Genomic DNA, 25,640 nt, shown 5'->3' on the forward strand with positions numbered 1-25,640 from the left:
TAATGGACTTGACAAGCCTTTGTTCTGACCCACCAGGCTCTTCTTGTGTTCAAAATGCTTCAGATAAGCCTACGCACATTCAGAGGACAAACACTGCCAATCTTTCCATGTATTGGCTGCAAGTGGGTAGACCGTGTCCATAGTTTGTTTATACTGACATTTTCATTATTCAGTTTAGTTTTTCTTATCATGGACTTGGTACAATAGTAGCATCACTTAGCTTGGGTTATATACTAATACCCTGTATGTACTTACGGAGAACTCAATCTCTTGAGTGTGGATCTTTATGAATCCAAAATGGCATCTTCCATGTACAAGAGCGGTATCAATAGTAGTTGGAGGAAAACCTGAGGTCTGCAGAAGTATAAGGGGAAACAACCCCACAACTGCCCAGTGATGGCAGAGTATGCTCAGTGGTAAGGAAATACTGAAAGACTGCTGGAAATGGGATGGAAAACCATACAGAAGGGAATGGAGTATCAGGATGACTGGAACAATGAACAGGAGCACTCCGCACTACAACAAGTTGTGGCAGATCCCACCTATGGGCAACCAAATTGTCAAAGTGACCCTCTGAATACTGAGCCATAACTTGGTAGCTAATATGGAATTCTGTTGCTGTGAAAAAGGATTTTTTTAAAAAAAAAAATCACACTATAATTGGATCTTAAGTAATAGCCTATTCTATTTTTTCTTTATTAAATTAAAATTCCTATAACATTTGGATGAAATATTGCAGAAATTACTTCCAGCTATCTCATGACTTTCCATGAAGTTCCATGACTTCATTAATCCTTGGCAAAACCTCCATAACTTTTGCACACATAATGACTGCCTGGGAATTCGAACGGGCAACTGTAATTGCTATTTTTAGCATCGCTAGTTTTGTGGCATTGTGAGACATCACAATATGCTCCTAAAACAAAATGTCTTTATATAAAGCAGGGTTTTTTTCATGGTTATTACATCTGGAGGAACTTTACTCTTGACTTACAATTTAAGTTATTCTTTCAAGTTATTGTAATTTCAATAGACTTTGGTGTAAGCTTTGACCATCTTGGCTGTGAGTTCTGAATGACTTGCTCCCTGCCTTGCTAGCCTTTTCCCACCTGGCCTGCGAGGGCAGGGCCCTGACTAAATCCAGCTTCAAAAACTGGGCTTGGGCATTGTTTAACAGGGGATGTTGCTGTTATTAAGCTCTTAGGATTTATGTGGAAATTGTTCAATTTTGTGTACTTTTTGATGTGTTTTACTTATTGTCTATAGCTATTTTTAAATTATGTACCTTTTCCATATTGTAAGTCACTTTGTGCATAGTTTTAACCATGGAAAGGTTGCATACAAATAAAATGGTGATGATGAAATTAAGCACTCCCTAAAATAAAAAAAATTAAGGGACAAGTACCTTCATTTTAATTATGTTAGATACTCTATAGGATTTTTCCTGCAAAGCCAATCTCAAATGCAATCTTGAGCTATAAGGCAAGTGTATTGCTTAATTATGTGCAACTGCAAGAAAGAACATGTGGGAATATCAAATTAATTGAGACTATAATTTGCAAATTAATTGAGACTGTAATCACACTAAGTGCACGTTCATTTTAATGTGGGGCTTAGTTCAATGGAGTGGACAAATGTTGCTATTTATAGAAGCAGCATAACATCAGATGTTGTAGGCTTCAAACCCTGGTCTTTGGGGAACAAGCATGAGCTCCCTATTTCCTGTGCTGCCATGAAAGCTGGTTAGAGTAGGAACGTACACATACTCCAATCAAACCAAAAACTGCACTTGGAGACAGAGATGCGAACATCCAGTGATCCATCGAGTTTAACAATATGCCTCTCCTCACCATTTAGCGACTTGGATCTTCTCAGCTTTCAGTCTTGCGTGAACTTTAAACTTTGCTGAACCGAGATTCAGGCCCTCTCTGAATCTCTAACTTTTCCTGCCTGGCCTGGAAGTCTTATTGTTACTCTCCACTTAAGCATCTCTTCAATTATTGCCTTGCTTTTTGACCTGACCACCCTATGCTCCAGGATGAAATCATCTGCTTTGCTCAAATCTGCCTGAGAGCAGCCTTTCAGCCTTTCTGCTTACAAACTATGAACCTCTATGGGCCCTGGTCAGATTCAAATTTATTACTTAGCCATTGGCCATTACAACACCTAGTAATTAGATCACAGGACACCATAGAATCATAGAACTGTAGAGTTGGAAGGGACCCCAAGGATCATCTAATTCAACCCCCTGCAATGCAGGAATCTTTTGCCCAATATGGGGCTCAAACCCATGACCCTGAGATTAAGAGTCTCATGCTCTACTAAGTTATGTCAAGCACAACTAAACATTTTCATATACCAATGGGAAATTTTGGTATCCCTCAACATAGGGCAAATAATGTTGATGCTCTATATCTACCAGCCAATCTAACTGTAATGTGAGCTCCAACTGAGGCCATAATGAATAAGAGTAAGAAAACCCCACCCTACTGAATGTGCTCCTCTGTCACAGATCTCAAGGATTTATGCGCTGGTTCCTAATTGGCTATCCCCTAAAACATAAATGTGCTACATTAGAAATATTCATTCTGGTGAGCCTAAGCCAATAATTAAGTAGCAGCCTCTGGATTTTACTTTTCAAGGAACTTAAACCTGTTTTCTAGTCTCAGAAACAACGCTGGGAGAGAAAGCAGCACAAAAGTGATCTTAAATATTTATTCTGGATACTGTCTGTTGAAGAAGTACAGCCAGTTCCCAAACCTGAGCACCATAAACAAGCTGAGTAGTTGTTTTAGCTCAGAAAACCTTAAGAGCAAGTTGTAACAGGTTGGCTCCTCTGTTTCCCTGAAATCTCATAATAGCCCATAATCTCTTGGCCACTGAGCAGTGGAGACAGTTAATTTAACATTTCACCTTCTGGTGAAAGAAAACTAAATCCCCATATATTTATAGAGCATCTAGAACAAGTTAGAGCTTCTTAAGGTGACACTGTGCAATCAAAGGGGCAACTCCCCACATAACAGTGTACTTCATTAAAATAGTTTCATACAGAACAGTTACAGGGCATGATGCTCTCTCCTTGCCATGTATTTCTCCACTTCCGGTTTCTTCTTCAGACTCCTCCCTCTGCTTTTACTTCTGAACTCTATACATGTAGTTACATCTTTGTTAAAGCAGACAATTAACTTAATCAGTTGGTTTGGCCAACAGGTTACTGCTAGCAAATACACCACAGTGGAGCCTTCACCACTGGTCCACAGTCATCCAGGTGAGCTGGTTGTCATACCAGCTTCTCGCTTCATGCCTGTGCAATTGTTCCAGGTGATACATTGTCTTTGTTTTGTGCATTGTACTTTGCTTGTTTAGCTCTTTCCTTTTGTGGAATCCAAGTGTACTGTCTCACCATTTCCCCTGGAGTTGTAGCAAAGAGTCCCCCAAGGGCAGCAATGTCTCCATCCTCCTTCCCATCAGTCTTTGAACTGGGCTACTGTTCATTCCTTGAAAGGGTGTGTTTCTGTGATTCCAATCAAGCCAGGTAAGGACCCCCTGCAGTCTTGTTTGCTTTGGCTGTCTTTACTGCTGATTCTGCGTTCCCATTGTTCTGTGAGTATCCATAGAATAGTGCCTTGCGCTGGAATTCCTATGTAATGCATAACTCTGAATTCTCCTGAGGCGTATTGTGGCCCGTTGTCCAAGAACAGAGTGCTGGGTATCCCATGCCTTTCAAAATGAGACGTAAGCTTTCTGACCATGTTAACATTTCTGAGCATGCACAGAAACCACTGAATGCCGAGTATCAGTTGGAAAACAGGAAATTGGTGTGGGTGGGTGTGCATATATGGGGAGGGGCAGGCGATGCCCTGCTTAGGCAAAATAGTTGGCTAGTACCTTAAACAGCTGTATTGTAGGCAAGGACATACTGCAACATTTTGTTGCAGTCCCCACTTGTGCTTTATCTGAGATTTAAGATCTTTAAAAGTACTTGTCTTCACGCAGGCCCCAGCAGGAGCAGGCCCCAGCTGGAAAGTTTGCTACTGCTGACACAGTTTACATTCTCCTCTTCCCCATTCCCACCCTACTACTTTCTCCTCACTCCAAGAGTTCTCTCAAGCAGCCTTTAAGCTTTAAACAAATATGAATTTGTAAAGCAGCAGTCTGCTCTCATGTCACTCTGCCACCCCTCCATCCTGCCTTCCTCCTCTCCAAAGCCCAACAGAGTTGGCAAGAGCAGCACGTGTACAGAAAACAAACACGTGGAGCATAGCCAGCAATGAAGCTGGATTTGGTATGCTCTGTTTACAAAAGGAATAAGGAATAGGAAGAAAAGAGAGCAAGGAAGACAGTTGGAATTATACACCAGTCAGAAAAACACATATGTATAAAATAGAAAGAACAATGCATTCAGCTCCCAATGAACTCAAATCCTTTGTCCTGCGTCCAAGTCATTTTACTGTTTCAGTTGATGCCCACATCTTAATTTAAAAACACAATTATCTACTTTTTATCTTCAAGGCCAGAATCAAGTTTTCCCAAGCAGTCCAAAGCTATTCCTCACCGCAAAGGCCATTGTTGACTGCAATATAGCCTGCCTTTCCTATATGTCTGAAACATTATATATGCAGCTTTCAGAAAGCAGAGCACAGGAAGAAGAGTCAGAGAAGTGGTAATTCTGATCCAGAAGGGTCTCCAACCGTAAAAAAAAAAAAAAAATCTATGTGTCAACTTGCACTCCCTCTGAACTCCACCTTCCCCCATTCCAATGTATTTTGCAAGGTTCAGGGTAGAAACATTGTGGGGTGGCTTGGTTCCATGTGGTTTCTACCCCTAACCATAATTCTGACCAATCTTCCTCAAAAGATTTGCAGATGTGTTTTCGGATAGCTGCAAAACCAGATTAGTTCTACCTAATCTTAGGCTTAGTATAAAAAATTCTTCTCTGCTAGAACATCTACCCAAGTATTATTTTCGGGGAAATCGCCAGCATATACACCAAAAACCCTCTCATGAATAGCTTCATACCTCTATGGGTTTCAAAACTAGAAGTGATGTTTTAGATTAAAATAACTGCACTGTTCATCAAGAGTGATCCAAGTCCTGGTATGATTCTGGAACCCTAAGTTTACAAACCTTAGTTTACAAAATAAGATTACGGTTAAGAAAGAAGAGAGTCATAATGTAAAAAATCAACCTGGTACATTATTTCTCAGAACAGAGGAGAAGACAACCTGAATTTCACACATAGTCTTGTTGAATTGGTGACATTAATCAGTGACAATAATTCCTACCATATCTATATCCATATCTATATTATAGTGGATGCTAACAAGCAGACTAAAGAATTAACTACTTCCAAGACAGGATGCAATCCTGTATCCCTACTTACCTGGGAGTAAGCCCCATTAAACCCAATGGGCCTTGCTTCTGAGTAGATATGTACAGGACTGTGCTGTTACAGATTTACTATTTGTAAAAACACTTAATTATATTTTCTCTCTCTCAAAAAAATAAATAAAATAAAAATAAAAAATCAACTGGCTAATCTCCAGAATTCAAGGTGTTAGCACTCTGAAGGTCCAATAGCACCAAAGAGATGGAGGACAGATCAGCTTACTTTTTACAATGGAAACAAAGCAATTTACAGTGTACACAAAATACTGTGGTTAAGGGAAGGAGCAACCATACCAAAGCAGTGTGGTGAGAGGCTGGTATAGACAAAAACAGCAGGATAATTTTACAGGGATAAACCAGCTCAAAATCACAGACCCAATAGAAAATGTTTGTCAAATGAACAAGAGGCCTAGTTTAAATTTAAACACCATCCCGAAGCACATTCACTCCATGATCATGTCCTGTTGATTTCAGTGGAATATGCTATCAAATCTGAGGATTGAGGTCTTGGCATTTATTGTGCCAGCAGGGAATCTAATCTAGTTATAGCAGTGCAACTGAACTACATATCTTGTAATGAAGACCAACTGTGACATAAAATGAGCCCTCAGGCATCAGTGTTGTCTACCTACTGCAAAATAGTACAGTAATGGCAAAAAACTGAAAAAAACAAATGGAGACAAACAAGATATCTGGTGGCCAACAAAATACAGAGCATTGTTTGTGTGATTAACTCCCATTACCTGGAAATCCTGCTGATGCAGGTGCTATAACAGTACTTAGGAGAAGCTCATGTGTCGCTATGCTTGTCAAATTTATCTTAAGCCAATGACCCAACTCAGGAGGTGGGGCTCAAAGCAAAAGGCTATCACCCAGCTGCTACCACCTAGTCAATATGCATGAATTAAAACAACAATCCAGTGCTGTACTTATGCACTTTGCCGCGTTATTCCCTCAACACAATGGCCTGGTTCACATGTCACATTAAATCACTGTTAAAATAAACTATGGTTTAACATGAATGAGTTGAAATTGTAGGCACTTTGCTCCACTTTGGCTCCTGCTGCGGCCACATTGCCAGGAAACAAGCTATGGTCTGTCTTGTCATGTTATCTAAACCTGGATTTGTGGTTTGTTTCTCTTCAAACAAACCACTCACAGAAGCCAAGGTTTGTTTTTGGCTTACTGCTCATAGTGCGGAGAGACACAGCAAGCCAGACCATGCTGCAGGATCAGGGTGGGGAATTTCAGAAGGCCCCCAATTTCAAAAGCATGCACCAGCATACCTTTTGTTCACGTTAAACCTTGGTTTATTGTAACTATGGCTTAATGTGATGTGCGCACCAGGCTAATGTGAATGACTAATAAGAAATAGGCTGGCTTTGGGTAGCTCTACGAGGCCTAGAATCCAGATATGAGGCTGTCTTCCTATAGACTTTTTTCCTGAGAAAATGGATGTCCTCACCACCATCTCTTTCACCACATTCATTTTCCTCTCATCTGGAGAAAATTTATCAAGCCCTTGTGATGACTCAAAGTATACACATTGCAAGCCATAATCCAATGCCAGCTGCTGCGATTATTCAGTTGCTGCAAGCAACAACATTTCTGTGTTAATCATCTTTCTTCCTCTTTCCTCTCACCTCACCCCCGCAGTCCCCTTTTTCAATTAAAACAGCTACTTGGCAGTGAAAAAGCAAGGCTCTTGTCAATCCCGTTCATGTCACGGTATGAAAATATCTGTCTAAACAGCAATAGTCAGCTCAAACTTCCTACATTCTGTGAAGCAAGGCATAACATTTTCCTCATGGTACAAATGAGGAGGGTTAGAGGTATTGCAGTGAAAAGGAACTGATTTAAAGGGTGATCATAATAACATGGTGCCTGTGGTAAAGAAGGGAACATAGAACAGATATTCCATCTCTAATTGAAGAACTCTGACTTTTTAAAGATCCTGACAATCATAACTGTTTCTCTGAAAAAGAAATGCACATTTCTCTTCAGTCGAGAATGCCACTTGCTGTCAGTATCCTTGATGATGGCTGCTAGTTGCTAAGTACTCCTAAAGGTTTTGGCCTATCAAAATAAGTATGGCAATCTTAACTAATGTGGTACAACAGTTAAGTCAGGGTTTATTATAGGGACCTTAGGAGGGCAGTAAGATGTCTGCTGCTCTGTCAAATGGTCCTTGTATTATGGGTGGCGAAAGAGTTAACTCCAGGATAACGTCAAAACTTTCTTTTTCCAAGTAAAACACATTTTTGGCACTATGCCCAATCTGGGGAGGGTCATCTCTCTCTCCTCCTTTTCCTTCACCCGCCTTCTCTCCTCAAGGTTCAGAACAAATGAATCTCATTGCCCAACACACTCCACAACTAGTTTCATCTTGGTCCAAGCTCATTGTGTGTTTCAACTTCTGCCAAGAAGATTTAAAGGGAGGGAGGGGAGAAGAAGCTTGTATGTGGAGAGAAGAGAGGGGAGGGGAAACAAAGGAAGGAGAAGAGGTTACTGTATGCTGAATATCCTATAGAAAGAAGTTGGAAATAACAGAGAGGAGAGATTTTGCTCAGAAGATCTCAGATTGTCTTGAAGCCAGGATCAAAGAGGCCACAAGAGACCAGCCGTTGCCCATATGATCCTTCCTTCCCCTACAGCTAGAACTCAGCAGCTTACAATTCTCACTCCACCACCATCCCGCCTCTGTTCTGCTTCTCCTTATTTGCATCCTACTTCTAGCCACTGTCATCCAAGAACAGAGCAGAACTGGCACACATCCTGCCCCACACCCAAGAGCCAGGAACACAGACAACTGTCTCAGAGGATCATTCCTGTGGCTGAAAACAAGAGGGTTGAGTTTCCCACAAACCCAGGATGAATCAGGAGTCATCAGAAGAAGCCAACTCTCCGGGTACTCTTCCTCCCCTCTCCAAGCAGCAGAATTAGAGGCACTTCACAGGCAAAACATGCTGCTCGCAGGCAGAACTGTCTCTTGGCTGTCTCTTAGTGCAGACCCAGGTCCTCGAGCCTGAGCCTCCACAGCCGCTGGCTGCCATGAACCACCATTGACAGGATTGGCAGTAACAGCAGCAGATACGTCCTCTGCTTAAGATAATACTCTTGCTGATAATGCTGTTTCAAATGTGCATTTTACATTTGCATTCCTTGAGTAATGTTTTATCTCAAAATGTTAAGATAATTTGTTCTTGCTGCCTTAAATGCACATCCTGTGCTTGATCTTCTTTGTAATGTTTTGTGTTGAAATCTTTCAAGATAAAAGTTTAATTTCCTGTTAATTATGTTTCTTTGAATGCATTCTTTATATCTGACTTTCTTCTGCCAAGTTTTACTCTGGATTGTTTCATTTGATGCTTTAAACCGCTTAGAGTTTTTTTCTTTAAAATATAAAGCGGTATAATAATGAAATAAATAATAATAACAAGAATAACAAGAACAACTAAATTGAGGCAAGCCATCTACAGTCTCCATTTGTCATGTACTTTTCTTATCAATATCAGTCAAGGCTGTCTGGGTCTTTGAGAATTAGTGACGTGTGGTTGTGCATTCTCGTTGCTTGAGTATTCTGTACATTAGTCTTCAGCTGGTTGACATTAAGGTATGATAAGTTGTAACAGCAGTACCACAACCTCGTTTGGATGAATCAGTGAGTGTAAGAAAGCAAGCAGCACAAATGTAAACAGTCAGATAGAATAAAAGGAAGAGTAACAAACAAGATAAAACATTGAAAGTGGACTTCATGTTACAGATTGGTGTTAAGAGATGGATCCCAGAGCTAGAAAGAGTGAAAACTAACTAACACACTAACTGAAGCCTAAGGTACCACCTAGGACCTTTTACTATATTAATAGGATGAGTGATCCATGTTCTCCATGTTGAAATTGAGAGCATTTGAACATTAAAAAATAATTCCTACAGATTTTAAATGAGTAAAATGCTGCATGGTTATCACCTTGTTTCTCTAATGTCAACCCTAGAGAAACAGAACAGTGAAACAGCAATTGTTTGTGATCCAGACAGCTGTTATGCACATCACACTGGAAAAAAGGAAGTATCCAAGGAGGAGTCACTGTAAGGGGAAACACTTTGGGAGCAGCAAAGATCCCACCCAAAAGGGCTGGGGAAGAAGGTCAATGGGGTCTTCTCACCATCAGTTCTGCAGAGGAGGAATCTAACTCAAAGATGAAGGGTGAAACTATTCCTTTGATCGCTACAGTTCTTGCACTGGGGATTTGGTCAAGAAATTCTATCCCCCTTGAAAGATGGTTTTCATTTTTGATGTTTGCCCAAACTCCACCTTCTCTTTCCTCAAGCCTTTCCTCAAGGTGTTTTTTTTAAAAAAAACCAAAACCCTTTTTTTACCAAGAATTATTTACATGGGTACTTCAGTTACCTTTTCTCCCCTTCTAAACTTTCTCAGCCTAAACTTGAGGTGCTTTTCATGGTCTTTAGTACCCCAAAATCATAAAGCAGGGTTGACCAGCTAAGATTTTTTTTTTTTATGTAACATCATTATTTGTTTTTCATTTGTAACACCCTATCTAAGCCTGCTTGCAAGAGCTCCAGAACTTGGCAAGAAACAGCACTGACGTTATGGAATCTGACTATCCATTAAGGGGGTTGTTTGTGCACCAAACTATATATTTTTGTGCTCCACCATGGTTGCCACTCATGATGAATGGGAAAAGAGAAATTCACAACATGACACCCTCAAGTCATACAATGAGTCTGACTTAACAATACAGTTGGGCTGTATGGACAATTTGCCACAGGTCTACTGGTCTGTGGTGCAAGTTAACATATAGACCAGTTCAAAGTGTTTTGTTGTGGAGAGAGTTGGTTAGATCTATGCATTATTCATTTTGGGGTAGACACAAAGACTGCATAAATGTACAATAATAATTAATAACCCAGAGGCTTCCAAGTTAGTGGAAAATTGGAAAGAAACTGTTGCATAATTCTGCCAGAATATTCCCACTCTGATCACTCTGTAAATGAATAGCCTACATTTATTTCATCTATAGTTGGATCCTTCACACAATTCCGCCCCCCCAAGTATGTTAAAAAAACATTTTCTTTGGCAACTGTGCTAAAAATTGACTAATGGATTTGATGGCATTGCCCTTTCCTGCTTCCACCCTCAAATGTTGGCATCCAAAAGTTTCTCTAAAGATAAAGCCAACTTTGCTTTTTGGAGTGGGGAATTTGAAGGAATGGTTTAACAGAGAGAAGATGTAGGAGTCAGTCATCCGGGGTAGGGGGAAGGGCGTGATTGAAGATTACGACAGTCTCTCTGTACAGCTATTGGCTAAAAGTCTAGGTCAGTTGCCTACCTGCTCAAGATCATCAGTTGACCATCTTCAGGGCCAATTCAGCTATGCATAATCCTCTCATGCTTTAGTATAATCTCAGTTTTCAGGTGGGAAGTCACTTGTTTTATACCCACACTTGTGAAAATCACACCCCGCACACCATAATGTACCACATCTGAAAGAAGACATGAAAGCAAGCCTTCTCTTTGAAGTGATACATTTTGGCTTGTTTCAAACAAGTGGTTTCCTACATGAAAACTGAGTCCTCTGAGAAGACTGTACAAACTCAGGCATTAATAGTTTGAATCTCCATTTGTCGAAGTACACGACAGAGCTGACATGCTGCCAACCCACAAAGCACAAAGACACCTTCCCAGAACACCTACAATGGCACCATCTCTCTTTCGATCGTTGCCCGTGAACCTAAGGCTCACACACTATTCATTCCCTCTCCTCCTCTCCACATGGGAATTACTTTTAAATAAGCAAAGAGATCCCCATTATGTTCACACTTGTGTAGCTCTACTTAGTTCAAACAAGCCAGGATTAAACTGTTGTTTAGGATCCTGGCTAGTTCACTAACCATAGTTCAAAATAACCGGAGATCCCAAAGTTCAGACATTAACAAGGAATTCTGGTAAGTTTTGAAGAAACAGGTACTTCCAATCTTCCCCTCAGAATTGCATCAGAGGAGAAGACGGGATCATGTGAGCCCAATCATCATGTATGTAGCATGACCATACATAACACAGGGGTAGCCTGCTACAGGTGTTAGACTACAGTTCCCATCAGCTGCAGCCCACATGGCCAGTGGTCAGAAGGGATGATAATTATAGTTTAAAAGCATATGGTAGCGTGCTGTTGCACTCATGACCTTGTTGGCTTGCCATAGACATCTGGTTGGTCACAGAGAACAAAATGCTGGATTAGATTAGCTTTTGGTCTGGCCAATGGTTAGGGATAATGGAAATTGTAGTCCAGCATCATCTGCAGAATCACAGGCACTTCATCCCTGCACTAAAGACAGCTCTCTTCACACACACACACACACACACACACACACACACACTGCACAGTAACCATAGTGCATTCCAATGTCACTAGGGAATGTATGCAAATAACCTAATCATATCTGTCTTCTCCATCTGACTGGCATCGCAGAAGGGGACTAAAAATGGGTTCTCAACATTAATTTACAAGCAGACTATGTTAATTTTAACCAAGATTGGGAATAACTGCATTACAGCAGGAAGGTCTGCATGGTTTTGTGGCCTACTCTTGAATGCTTAACCATGGTTCCACTGTTATGATGGAACTGGACCGCTGCAATGTGATGCTGTGATAGAAAATAAACTCCTAATATTATTGTAAGATGTAGTATTTAAAATGTTAACTCTATGCACCTTAAAACATGACTCAGTAAAACCTGCAGAAACAAACTCTATTGCCAGACTACTCTTTGCAGAAAGATGCAAGGCAACATGAAGATCTGTTCCTTTCACATAATACAAAATTATTAAGCAAGATGAAGCTTTATTTGCTTCACAAAATTTCCCCAGTTTGCTGAATCATCACTTGCAATATCACATTAACACAGTATATGGTCATATGAATGCTATCAACTTTGGGAATTTGGGTGTTTGTAGATGGAAGCTCAATGAGCTAAAAGTTATCATTAAAGTTCTGCACCAATCTGCAGCAAAACTGGTTTTCAACATTAAGAAATCAAACAATAAGTAAAATCTTTCAAAATATACACAGGCATCATCATCAGTTTTTCAACTGGAAAAGTTCAGACTAAAGCTCTTTGAAATAAAGTCTTCCTGAAAGTCAGCAAGGAAACTGAAAGATGAAATGTCTTAAGCAGGAAGTTCCAACTCAGGCGCCACAACTAAGAAGTTCATGGTAGGGAACCTGTGGCCCTCCAGATGTTGCTGGACTTCAACTCCCATAAGCCTCAGTTAGCATGGCCAATGGTCAGATATGATGTGAGTTGTAGGCCAGCAACATCTGTTGGGCCACAAGCTCCCCACCCATACCAAGATCACAGCTAGAACACATTTAGCAATGTCCGTCACAGTGACCTCATTCAGACCTAACATTAAACATGTATTTGTATTTATACTATGAATGTATTGAATACTGGATTTTTGTCTGACCCCTTGAAAGTGTAGATAAGTTAAGGAGTCTCAGAGCTTTTCATCAGAAACAGCCAACACCTGTTGCTAAGATAGGATTATTATGCATTGAACTTTTAATGTGCTTAATTGTTTTTGTCTAGAAAGTTCCATTCTGCAACACTGCAGAGTTCAATTTACCGCCATGCAAAAGATTGATAAAGCAATCCTCCAAGATCAGATTAGCCTGTAAAATGAGTATCAAGGAAGGCTATTCAGTATGAAGAACCAATCATTAAAAAGTTCACAAGCTGAACTCACCAACACCATCACTAACAGGGAGATTTCCAGTTTCATACCAACTTACTATGACTCCTACTGAAGTCAATGGCACAAGTCTCTCATCACCTTTGGGAGCCAAAACAGGCCAAGATAATGAGCTTCCCCAAGTCTACCCCCCTATACCAACAGTAGTTCTTGTGTCTTGCCTATCCATATGGCTGTTATAGGCATGGCCTTAAGCTACTCACCACAAACCAGCCCTTAAGCTATAAAGGTAGAGAGTGTTTTAAATATATATATGGGTTGTGCTTGTTTCCTCTGCCAGCCTATATAAAGAAAGTGTTTTGGTTATTCCTCCTTTCTAGGAATTAAAGATGGGTGTAAATCAATCAGAAAACTGACTCACTCTTTTGCTGTAGCTAAATTTTCAGCATCTCAATACTACTAACCTTTCTTTACCAACAGAAGCGACTGGTTTAACAACTTCTCTTTCACATGATTGTGGCTGCAGTTATTTATTATTGCAAGTTGTGATGAATGCTATAATGATTTGCATTCATGAGTTAGATATATGTTATCACAGGTTTGTGGGTTAGAAAAGAATCATACAAGTCAGCTTGAGCAAGGAATAGACTTTCCAGATCTTGTGCTTTGTACACAGGAATGTATACCACTCCTACCTCAAACTCCCAACTGTCTATGCCTTCCCTATACAATCTCTGGAAGAAAGAGCTAGGGTCTGTTTGAAACTGCCACATTCTCACATTGTGGACCTTCATTAGTCACTGCAGTGGAACTGCTGGACTGGAAACAAACTACAAACTGAAGACTTAAATGCAAATAGTAAAAGCTGGAACCTGCACTCCGCAGCTAGTGGAGAATTAATAGGAGCAGAATCTACATTTCTAAGTGGCAAACTTTACAGAAGACATTACAGAAAGGGTCTGGGAGGATTTATTATTAACAGGAAGCAACATGTGTGTGAGAGAGGAAATTAGGTTGAAAAGGAAGACAATAGATATATATAATATTCTTCATTGGTTAAAAGTAGTTAGGGTGGTATTCTTTATGGGTCAACTCTACTGTAAAAAGGGTTGTGCCTCTGAGGTTTATTCGCCAAGTATGTACCAGTTCAACAACAGATGCAGGACCAATAAAAACTCTCTCTATTTTGTGACTCTCATTCTTTCAGACTAAGCCAGTGATGTTCTAAAAATCAGTTATCAACAAAGACACAGACACAGACATCAATAAAAATAGCTGGGGAAACATTTGATTATTAAAACAATGACCAAATTTTGCACAATGAACCCCAACAGAACATGTGGTGCATTGATATAGGACAGTTCAGTTCCATTACACAACGCACAGTGAGGTAAATCCATACCTAAATAGACACAAATCTCCTGGATAGCTGTCATAATATCTGAATCCTTGTTAGAAACAGCCACATGCAATTTAAACTTTACTCTTTAGCTACAAGCAAGGACATTGTGCCTGGACATAACCATCTTCTACAGGTTTCATTAAGAAAGTGGTTGGGAAGCCTGAAGAGCTAAACAAGAGAGTGGTGAACAGCTCTTGGCTTCCAGCTATGCATCTTTCACATAAATATTATCTTATTTTTCCTTTGCTTAAACAAACTATAATATATATATTTAATTTCCAAACACTCATAGGGAGTTTTACACACATATAGGATGAGCTGCAGGTTTGTAGTCTTAAAAGTAATGGAGATGGGATCATAAAAAAACACAAGGAAGTTTTTCAAAATTAGATTTATCATACCATAATTCACAGGAAAATCCCAGTTTACCTAGAACTTTTACAAGTTTAACATAAGCACAATATCAATATAGTTTTGCTATATGCAATTACAATATATGGGCATCCAATTTTTAAAAAACTAAAATGTTAGTAAGAGTTTTTAATTAACTGAAGTATTTCAGAAATGAGGGCTCTTGGAAATATTTCTCAAGAACACCAAGGTCACAACCCAGCCAACAGTAAGCACCTTTTTGACCTACTGAAACCAACTGGAGAATTAAGCAGGTGCAGAACTCTCTTCCAATGAAATCCCTAAATCTTAAAAGGGCTTAACGGCAGCTGGATTATGCCCAAGGTGTTTACATAAGTTTTGCTACTTGAGGATTCTCCCCACTTTATTAGCAAGTGTTAAATATCCTTTTGAAAAGCTGAACTGGGGAGTTCCTGCAAATAACTTTTACCTCTCAATCACAAGTCTCGGACAAAATCTTACAACCAAAACAAGGCATCTAAGATCTAAAATCCTCTAAAATACTTTTCCACCTACTACCGCCAATTTCTTTTTCATTTAAAGATGGAAACAAAAAGTTTACAAAAATAAGCGGTTGAACAGGCAAATGCAGACAACCAACTTGTTTACTCTGAGCAAACTCATTCATGCATTCTCTATGTTGCAGCAGCCTGCATTGTCACAAGCAAAAGATGCTGCCCCATTTACACGCTCCCCCCCCCCCATCTTTTCAAGTTTCTAAAAAACTTTTAAATAAATCTACCCTACTGATGCAGGCTTGCTACAAGGCATTTCCTAGATTGCCTTACAAGCCTGAACTAAGATGATAAAGAAAGTTTATTTCTCCCCCATTTCTTTCCTTTTTAAAAAAAAACACACAAAACAAACACATTGCAATCTCTGGTGGACTTTTGGCAAGAGCTGGAGCTGAATTGTAAAGAGAATTTGCCAGGTCCTCCATTACTGCCAAGATGATGGCAAAAAAGTGAAACAGCCAGGCTGCAAATCTCACCTGCCCAGTGAAAAACAAACCTGCACAAACCAGAGAAAGTTAAAAGAACCATGGGGAAATCTTGACTTCTTATAAACTATCAAACTCATCCTACATCTCCCCGCAAAAAAGGGAAAAAAACCAAACATCCCGGCTCCATCCTCCCAAATTCCCAACGCCACAAATTACTGTTACACGGGGAAGCCTATGACTTTATTTTGCTCCTCGGTTTTGTTTGATTTTGTTTAAAATCAAACTCTGGGGTTGTTTTGTTGTTATTGCTGCTGCTGCTGCTGCTTCCCTCACCCAAGATGATGCTGAAGGGATAGCGGTTACCGAAAAAGAAAAGGAAAAAAGGAAAAGAAGGGAGTTTTCAAAGATAAGGAAAGAAACAGCAACAAAGAACCCCAAACCCCAAGAATGAGGAGCTCCCAGCCCGGGCAGTTCAACTAGGCACTCACCCAAATAAAGCTGATGTTGAGAATCTGGATGGAGGAGGTTTAAGGGAGAAAGGGAGGCTGTTGTACTTGGGAGCAGGCTGCTTTTAGGAAGAGTCCGCAGCTTCCCTACAAAGCTGAGCGGAAGAGGAAGAAGAAACTGCAGAGAGCCGAGGAAGCCACTGGGATCGAGGCAGCCGGAGCCTCCATATGGAAGAAGGTTTTTTGGATGACTGAACTCTCAAACAATTCCCTTCTTTTTGCTAACCCGGCTCCGAAGCCTCCCAGTCCTGCCCCCGCCTCCCCCGGCGGAGGAGGAGGGGGAAAGGGAGGAGCCGCAGAAGGGGAAAGGGGGAAATGGAACTGCCAGGAGGGGAAAGAAAAAGGAAAGTATACTAAAAAAAAATCACCTTCTCTCCCCCCAGAAGAAGTCCGGAGCGGGATGAGAGCAGATCGCCCTCTTGCACCTGAGGTTTAAAGAAGGGAAGGCGATGTTACAGGGGATCGCATAGGAAAACCGACACCCCCCCACCCCCGTCACGGCCTCGCCAATCCGAGAGAAGCGGAAGCTGGGAAAGTTGGGCTGAAAAGTTTTGCAAAGAAAGGAGGAGGGTCTCTCCCTCCCTCCCTCTCCCTCCATACCACCCCTTTGCTTTCTGCAGTTGGTATGTGGCAGTCCTCCGTCAAAGCTCCCGATCGCTATTCATCAGTGCTGGGCTGGGAGGGGGTGTAACGAGGCGAGCGGGGGAGTCAGGAGCAGCGTCTTTAACTATAGCGGAGGCTCATTTTTTAGAGCACACTAGACTGATCACAGCAGGCTGTTTAGGCAGGGATGTGGAGAGAGGGCAGATCACTCGGAACAATCTGCCGCGCTGTTGGGGGGTGGGGGGGAGAGACCCACGAGGTTGCCTAGATGCGGCGCCTACTAAACAAGTTACCTCCCCTTGTCCTGGAAAGGTAGCACCGCTAACAGAAGCCCCCTTGGATCGCTTCCCTCGATTGCACATAAAAAAGTTTGTTGAATGTTGGGTTGGCGGGTGTGCATTGCGTATACGAGATTGTAGAACTGAGGGCCATCGCGTCTTTCCCCAGGGCATCTTAAGTTATTTGTTTATAAATTTAAACCACGTGGTTATGGCATATTGCAAGTTATGGACAGGTACAGGGAGGGTGCAGCCCGCCAACAAGAGGGGACAGGTTGCACAGGGAATTCGATAGTGTAGGCAGGTCCAAAGGACCTGTGCACTGAGTGAGCGGTCGACCAGTTTTGCTTGCACAAAGTTTACGCAAAGGTTAGATTATATTCAAACTTTCTAGCATTCACTGATTTGCTCACAGGGCCGTAATGCAAGGGGGAGGCCAGCTAAGGTGAAAACATGATGGAGGGTTAGAAATAATAATAATAATAATAATAATAATAATAATAATAATTTCTATTATTTTATTATTTATACCCCACCCATCAAGCTGGGTTGTAAAGGGTCGATAGAGAGAATTTCTTCTTCTCCCATAAGAACTCAGGCCACTTCCACAGGACCCACTTATTATGCTTTCATCCTGATTTGTTTGCACAAAGTTCACAGGGTGGTTAGACAGCACTGACTATTCCATTCATTCTGATGTGTCTCTGGGAGATTTATACAGCATTGTGTCAAGCAATTGTCAACCCACACTTTCCAGTGTGTTTCCCCATAATTTTTCTTCTTGCAAAATATGCAATGGCAGGGGGAAGGAGTGTTATGCAAGAGCACCAAATGCTCTTTAATTGCCCAAGCTGCCCTTGGAAGTATGTGATTGAATCCCACTGGAAAACAGCAACTGTCCAGAAGCACTCTCAGGGTCACCCAGTGAAATTGATTGGTGGTGGATTCAGAAGTGACAAAAGTATTTCTTAATCAGATTTCTCCATCTGATATGGCAACTCATCCTGGACCTATGGAATTCACGGTCATGATGGCGATGGCCATTGGTTTAGAATGACTTTAAAAGGATATTGGACAAATTCATGGAGGTTAGTCTATCAATGGCTATTAGGCATAAGAACCCTGTTCTTAGCCAACAACTAATTCTCATAGTCACCTACCAGAAAGCCCGCAAGCAGGACCTGGGTGTACAACACTCTCCTCACTTACAATTCCCAACAACTGGTATTCAGAGGCATATTGCTCTGAACAGAAGCTGAACATAGCCATCCTGGCTGTATGCTTCATGAATTTGTCTTATCCTCTTTTTAAGCCATCTTAGTTGGTGGCTATCGCCATCTCTTGTGGGAGCAAATTCCATCGTTTACCAATTCGCTGAATGAAGATGTATTTCCTTTTTTCTATTCTGAATCTTCTAACATTCAGCTTCATTGGATGTCCCCAAGTTCTAGAATTATAAGAGAGAGAGAGAACATCTCTCTGTCCACTTTCTGCACACAATGTATAATTGTATACACCACCATCCTGTCTCCCTTTACTCACCTTTTCGTTTAACTAAAAAGCTCCTAAAATTGTAATCTCTCCTCACTGGGAGGTTGCGCCAACCCTTTGATCATTGGTTGCTCTTTCTGAAACTTCCATCCGTGCAATATCCCTTTTGAGGTGGGACGACCAGAAGAATATACAATATTCCAAGTGCAGTCATACCATAGATTTGTATAAAGGCATTATGATATTGCAACTTTTGCTTTCAATCCCTTTCCTAATGTACCCTAGCATGGCATTTGTTTTCTTCATAGCTGCCGCACACTGGGTCAGCATCTTCACTGAGCTAAGACTCCCAAGGTTTCGTCTGTCACGCCAGTTCAGACTCATGCGCCTATGTGTGAAATTTGAAGTTTTCCCCCCAATGTGTATCACTTGACACTTTGATCTGATCCAATAGAACTCTTCTTGCATTCTTACACACTTTTGTCTTCAGATCTTAAGACCTGGCCACAAAAAAATAAAAAATAAAGTCTTGCAATTAGAAACGGGATGGGGGAACAACCCACCAAACTGCTCTAAGCTGTATGTCCATCCACCCATGCCTCCACTTCTAGTGAAGCCTCACAGGAGGTTGAAAACATGGCTAAATCTTAGGAGGGGGATACCTTTGAGATTCTAGTAGGCTGATACTGATAGTGAAGCACAAGACTAAAACTCATTATTTCACTATCCTGCTTAATTTATTCCAACTCACATAAAGGTTTTTAAACCCAGAATAAAATCACCAGGTCTTATGAAACTGTTTCAGACCTCAACAGGTGACATCTGGTTAAGTATGTAACTCACTTGGTCTACGACCAAAGTCTAAGTAGTCTCAGGACTTCCAAGTATAGCTTGGTCCGTGACCTGGCCATGAGTAGAGTCAATCACAAAACAAGGATAAGAGCTGTGTTATCCCACTAGTTGTCAAAGAGATTTTAAAGTAAAACATGGAGTAAGTTGACTCCATTTTAGAACAAAATAACTTGCCCAATAATTGATATAAATAAGAGTGGTTTTGAACACGGAGATGGTGTATTTGTCTGAATGCAATATCTCCCTGACCACATGTTCCCCATCGAGTTCCTATTTGAAAGCAGAATTTGGATCACAGGGTTTGGGGAATCCATGTTCAAATAAATGTGGCTCACAGCTTATATTAAGAGGGAGACAGGCTAGATCTTGGCCCAGTATACCTGAAGAAGCATCTCCACCCCCATTGCTCAGCCTGGACACTGAGGTCCAGCGCCGGGGGCCTTCTGACGATTCCCTCACTGCGAGAAGTGAGGTTACAGGGAACCAGGCAGAGGGCCTTCTCGGTAGTGGCGCCCGCCCTGTGGAATGCCCTCCCATCAGATGTTAAGAAAATTTACAACTGCCTGACTTTTAGAAAACATCTGAAGGCAGCTCTGTTTAGGGAAGTTTTTAATGTTTGATTCTATTTTTAATATTCTGTTGGGAGATGCCCAGAGTGGCTGGGGAAACCCAGTCAGATGGGCGGGGTATAAATAATAAATTATAATGATGATGACGACTCAGGACTTAGCCACACCCTGCACTTTCCCTCCAGGAAACCCAATCTTTAGCGCTGTATCAGAACAAACTTCAATAGGGTTTCCCATGAATTGCCATTCATTCCAATTTATTGCTAAAAGGAGGGTTTTCCAGCAGAAAGTGGCACAGGGCAAAGGGGAAACCGCATGGACCTGTACTTTTTAGGCACAGGACAAGTCCACACTCCTAACCTAACTGTTTAGGGTGAGGGAGTATAATCTGAACTTTCTTTAATGAACAAGCTTGTAATCTATTTATCTTCCCTTATTAATGTGAGTTCCATGTGCTGACTTTGATACTGATTCAGCTTGCAAAGCTGCTTCATGCCTTTGATTCTCTAAGATGGGAGACAGAGATGTTTTTCTACATAACACCACTAGAACATTGCAAAAAAAGGCACGAGTTGTGTGCACATTAACTTGCATTACCTAGGAATCAAAACTTTGAAAAAGATCCAGGGAAAACAAATAATAAGACCTGAAGCAGTAATTTTTTTTCTGCTTTAATGTTTTCTATGGAAGGTGATAAAACAACATTTTTGTTCCCTTACTGGAGTGGAAGCTCTTTTTGATGGCGGCAGTGATTATTTTAAATAAGGTAGTTTAGGCAACACTTTTTAAAGATATATAAATATGAAACACCTTAATACGCACAAAAAAACAGACTGTATTGGTGGGAATAAAGATGAACCATGTTAGAGATTCCTCCTTCCCTGTACTGTTCAGAAACACAAGAATGTGTGTACAGTATTCACATTCAGAGAAAGTTTCTTTTTATGTTGGTATTAGTTTCTATTTGCATGAATGGACTCAAAATTTGCCACCTTATTTGTGTTGAATTTCTCAAGCGGGACAATGCTTCACCAGATGAACAATCTAATCTGGCCTAAAGTACATTCCTATGGTTTCTTCAGAGTTTCTGTTGTGTTTAAGTGATTTGCTTAGAATAGAAAAACCTCATTAAACTAACTAGTAGGATTTCACATGTGGCCATTATTGAAAGTAGATTCACGCAAACTCCTTTTGCACTGCTGGCTAGCTTTTTGCAATCCTCTCACGGTAGGTAGCACATGGATCCCTGCTCTGTGAAACAACGTATGTTCAGAATTGTAAGCCCACAAGAGTTTGGCAGGCTTCTAAGATCAAGTCCGATAAATCTACATTGGTGGGGAACCAGTGACCCTCCAGAGGTTATTGAACTATAATTCTCATCAACCTCAGCCAGTGTGGCTAAAGGTCAGTGGTGATGTGAGTTATAATACAGCAACAGCTAGACAGCCACAGGTTCCCCACACTGGTCTACACTGAGCATCTATTGGGACACTGTTCACATCCACACCATACATTTAAAGCACATGACTTCCCCCCCAAAAAAATCCTGGGAGTCATAGTTTACCCCTCACAGAGTTTACAGTTCCCAGCACCCTTAACAAACTATAGTTCATAGGATTCTTTTGAGGGAAGCTGTGTGCTTCAAGTGTGCACTTAATGTGCTTCAAATGCATGGGGTGGGTGAAGTCTCTTGTACACAGACACCTTCCTTGAGATTATTCCAGAAAATCTGCTTTTTTAAAAAAATAACTATATGAACACACCCAAGTGTGGAATGAGTTCTAGGTAATGCCAAAATTTGTAACCCTCTCACCCACTGTTCAAAGTTATTTCATGTTAGAGAGCCATGCCAATGGCCTTCTAGAAGGCCAATCAGTTTAATAGCCCAGGGCAGATATTCACACCTAGAATGTTGTCTCTACTAGTCTCTGATTTTTCTTGCCTTTCTGGTACAGTATAGCTTCCCAGGGTTCAATCCTACTGTGGGAGTGGGGATTAACTAGGATTAAAAACAAAAGTAAAGAGGTAAGCTACAAGTGAATCAGCCAGGGTGTCTGACAAGTGTGTACAATCTTCGTGGTGGATTCCTGGAAATGTGCTCAATATTGTGTCTCTCCACCCCCCCCCCCTTCTGTTGTAATGTGTTATTTCTTTAAGTGGGTGAAGGGTAATGATTTTTCTGCATTCAAAACAAATTGTTAAGATACCAGAGAATGTCCAATATCAGCAACTTCCGATTTCTGCAGCAACTTCTGGACTACTGCAATGCGCTCTACGTGGGGCTACCTTTGAAGGTGACCCAGAAACTGTAATTAATCCAGAATGCGGCAGCCAGACTGGTGACTGGGAGTGGCCGCAGAGATCTGCATTGGCTCCCAGTACGTTTCCGAGAACAATTCAAAGTGTTGGTGTTGACCTTTAAAGCCCTAAACAGCCTTGGGCCTATATACCTGAAGGAGCGTCTCCACCCCCATCGTTCAGCCCGGACACTGAGATCCAGCACCGAGGGCCTTCTAGCGGTTCCCTCATTGAGAGAAGTGAGGTTACAGGGAACCAGATAGAGGGCCTTCTCGGTAGTGGCGCCCGCCCTGTGGAACGCCCTCCCACCAGATGTCAAAGAGATAAACAACTACCTGACATTCAGAAGACATCTTAAGGCAGCCCTGTTCAGGGAAGTTTTTAATGTGTGACATTTTAGAGTATTTTTGGTCTCTGTGGAAGCCGCCCAGAGTGGCTGGGGAAACCCAGCCAGATGGGCGGGGTACAAATAATATATTATTATTATTATTATTATTATTATTATTATTATTATTATTTCTGGAGTTTTCATTGTTGACACTTGCCCTGTATAAGCTCCTTGGTGGAGCTTATCCCCACAATAATTTCCAGCTTCTGGCTTAGAAGGCTATTCCCATGCCTTCGCTAGATGCATGGTAGAAATAAATTCAATAGGTGAAGCATCACCCACCATAACTTTGAAATGATGGGGAAAGCAACAGCTGGCAAACCTCTCTCTACCATACAGCTATTCAAGGCACAGAAGAAGTCACTGGGTCATAGAATCTAACAGCTGGAAAGAGATTGAAAGGTCATCAAGTCCAACCCCACGCTGATGCAAGAAATTTACTACTACAGCACCCTTGAGAGGTGTGTTATACTGTGATGTTCTTTGTGGTATTTTGGAGGTAAACACTTCCATATGTCAGCAACAGGATGAGTTCTCCATAAAAGTTTATGTTCTTAAATGCCATTCTGACCATCTAAGCTTTGTTATTTGGAGGTTTAAACTTGCATGCAAGCATTTTAACACTGACATCTGAGCATGTGGTTTGCATCTGAAACTACAATAGTACAAACACGGCCTTGGAAGGCAACAGTGTGTCTGAAGCATATTACATCATATGTAAAACAAGGTGGGACCAGGAAATCTTCACATCCTGTCCACATATAGATAAAAGCTTATTGTTTCTATCACTGCTAACACTTATTGTTTCTATCACTGCTAATGTCTAACAATGGGAATGAAGCATAATTTCTGCCATACCAATGAGAAATGAAGTAGTTATATTTCAAAATTACCTTTCATCAAAACGAATCAGATCGTCTCAGATTTTGAGCTTGGGGAATTTTGGTATGTTGGAAGGCCTGAACGTTTTCTTCTTTTGTGTTCCTTTAATTTTGTTTAGATTCGCATGCAGGATTACCATATTTTATAATCATTATTTTCCCTGGCTTGTATATTCTGTGATTTTAATTTATACTTTGTCCGTACACCTTTAAAAGGGTCGGTCGATTGAATCTTTAACAAAGGCTTCCTTTTTTTCCACAGTGTTAACATCTATTTAACATCAGTGACTGATTAACAAAAACAGTTTTAAGATTTTCAACTCACTGCTCAAAAATGGATGGCTTCTCTCTGCTTCCCCAGTTACTTCAAAACCCTGCATCATCAGAGCTGCCGAAACTCCAGCTGTTTGATATTGTGCTGCTGAAGGTGGGGGGGCACAGGAGCACTCCAGATGAAAGATGGTGCTGAAAAGAAATTGAACAGTGGTGTTTCGATAAGATCCTCAGTGGGAAACGGGCTCCTTTAAATTTGCTCATTCAGGCTGTTGTGCCAGTGAGATTTCTCATACATCCTGCTATGGTGAATTTATTCACCCTCCCAGGCCATCTAATTCTGAATGAGCAAATAAACAGGATAGTTGAAGTGGGGAGGGAACGAGACTGCACCTCAAATCAGAACCCCAAATCCAAATAGTCATAAACTATGACAAAGTCAGATTCTGATCTGAATTTTGTGATTTGTTTTTATCTCTAACAATGGAACTCAAATAATTACATGCTTCCAGCTAGTACGGTATTGATTTATTGATTTACCACTAAAAAAAAAAGTCCTCTGTAGTTTTCACAGCACTCTGGGTTGGTTTCTTTGTTTAAGGCCCAAATCGTGAATTTCATATTGTCTAAAATGTTTGATTTTTAAACTATTGAAAAACAAATACTGAGTTTGGGAAACCAATAACCCAAATGAAAATAGAATCTGGGTGAGAGTTGGACAGAGAATAACAACTGTAGGGTAATGTGTATATAATGTCTACCAGTGAATACATTTTAAGCCTTTTTTAAAAAAAATATTTTTGGCGTGTTGGGGGTCTCCAGAACATGTTGGTGGTGAGATGATTAAGGAGAGCTTTTATTATTTCATTATGAAGACCAGTTAATCTGAGGGAGACAGCCTGCATTAGAAGTGATCAGAAGTCACTGCCATTGCTATAAGAGAGGCAAGGATCACTTTCAGAATGAAGTGAATAAGAAGCCCTTAGCTTAAAGACTTTAGAAGCTGGTTTCACTTTGTTTACTTTTGTTATAAGGCTATTTGTTCGTTTGATAATCCATAGGAAATGGGATAGTTTCTCTCCGGAATTAAACAAACAAACAAAACCTTGTTTGGTCAGTGAAGAGATTAGAAAAGAGTTTTAGAGAAGGGATTCAGGAATTAGACATCTTTTGACATAAAAGCAAGAGAAGATTAAACAAGAAATTAGAGAAGATAAAGACAGAGGGGGCTGTGTAAATGAAACTCTGGGAGTTTACTTACACATTGCAAAAGTGTCTTGTTGGGTTTTCAAATCCTCCATTGGTGGATTGATCCTGACTGATCTGCCTTGGTGTAAAAATCAAACAACATGGTATTTTATTGAAGAAAGCAGAACAGACTTACGTAGGAACAACTAAAACAGTGTTTAAAACTACAAAAAAAGTAGTTTTAGGTATTTCTTACACATGGTTTTTAAACCTAAGGCAGATAACTTTTCACCCAACTGGAAATGTTTTAATATGCCTGTAGGCAGCTTGAAGGTGCTGGGAGGTTGACACAACTGCAGGCATTAACAACTCATCCATCCTGAACGCTCTCTAGTCTCAGGTTTGAAATCCTCTTTCTGGACAGAAGATCTTTCAGAAAAAACTCACCTGCTGCAGAA

At 40.8% G+C, this 25,640-nt stretch overlaps 1 protein-coding gene across 4 annotated transcripts in view; it reads right to left on the reverse strand.

Moving 5' to 3' along the window:
• Window positions 1-24,182, reverse strand: part of BOC (BOC cell adhesion associated, oncogene regulated) — a 67,244-nt gene extending 43,062 nt beyond the window's left edge. For 2 of the 4 annotated variants that reach the window (XM_081004300.1, XM_081004297.1), the window contains exon 1: window positions 16,344-16,588. The gene's annotated coding sequence lies outside the window, so the exon portion shown is untranslated. Of the gene's footprint in view, window positions 1-16,343; window positions 16,589-16,729; window positions 16,842-24,046 lie in introns of those variants that run through there. The other 2 variants (XM_081004298.1, XM_081004299.1) reach the window with 2 other exon arrangements.
• Window positions 24,183-25,640: the final 1,458 nt, after the last annotated feature.

The sequence above is a fragment of the Podarcis pityusensis genome (assembly GCF_964106645.2).
Source record: "Podarcis pityusensis genome assembly, chromosome: 4".
NCBI lineage: Eukaryota > Metazoa > Chordata > Lepidosauria > Squamata > Lacertidae > Podarcis > Podarcis pityusensis.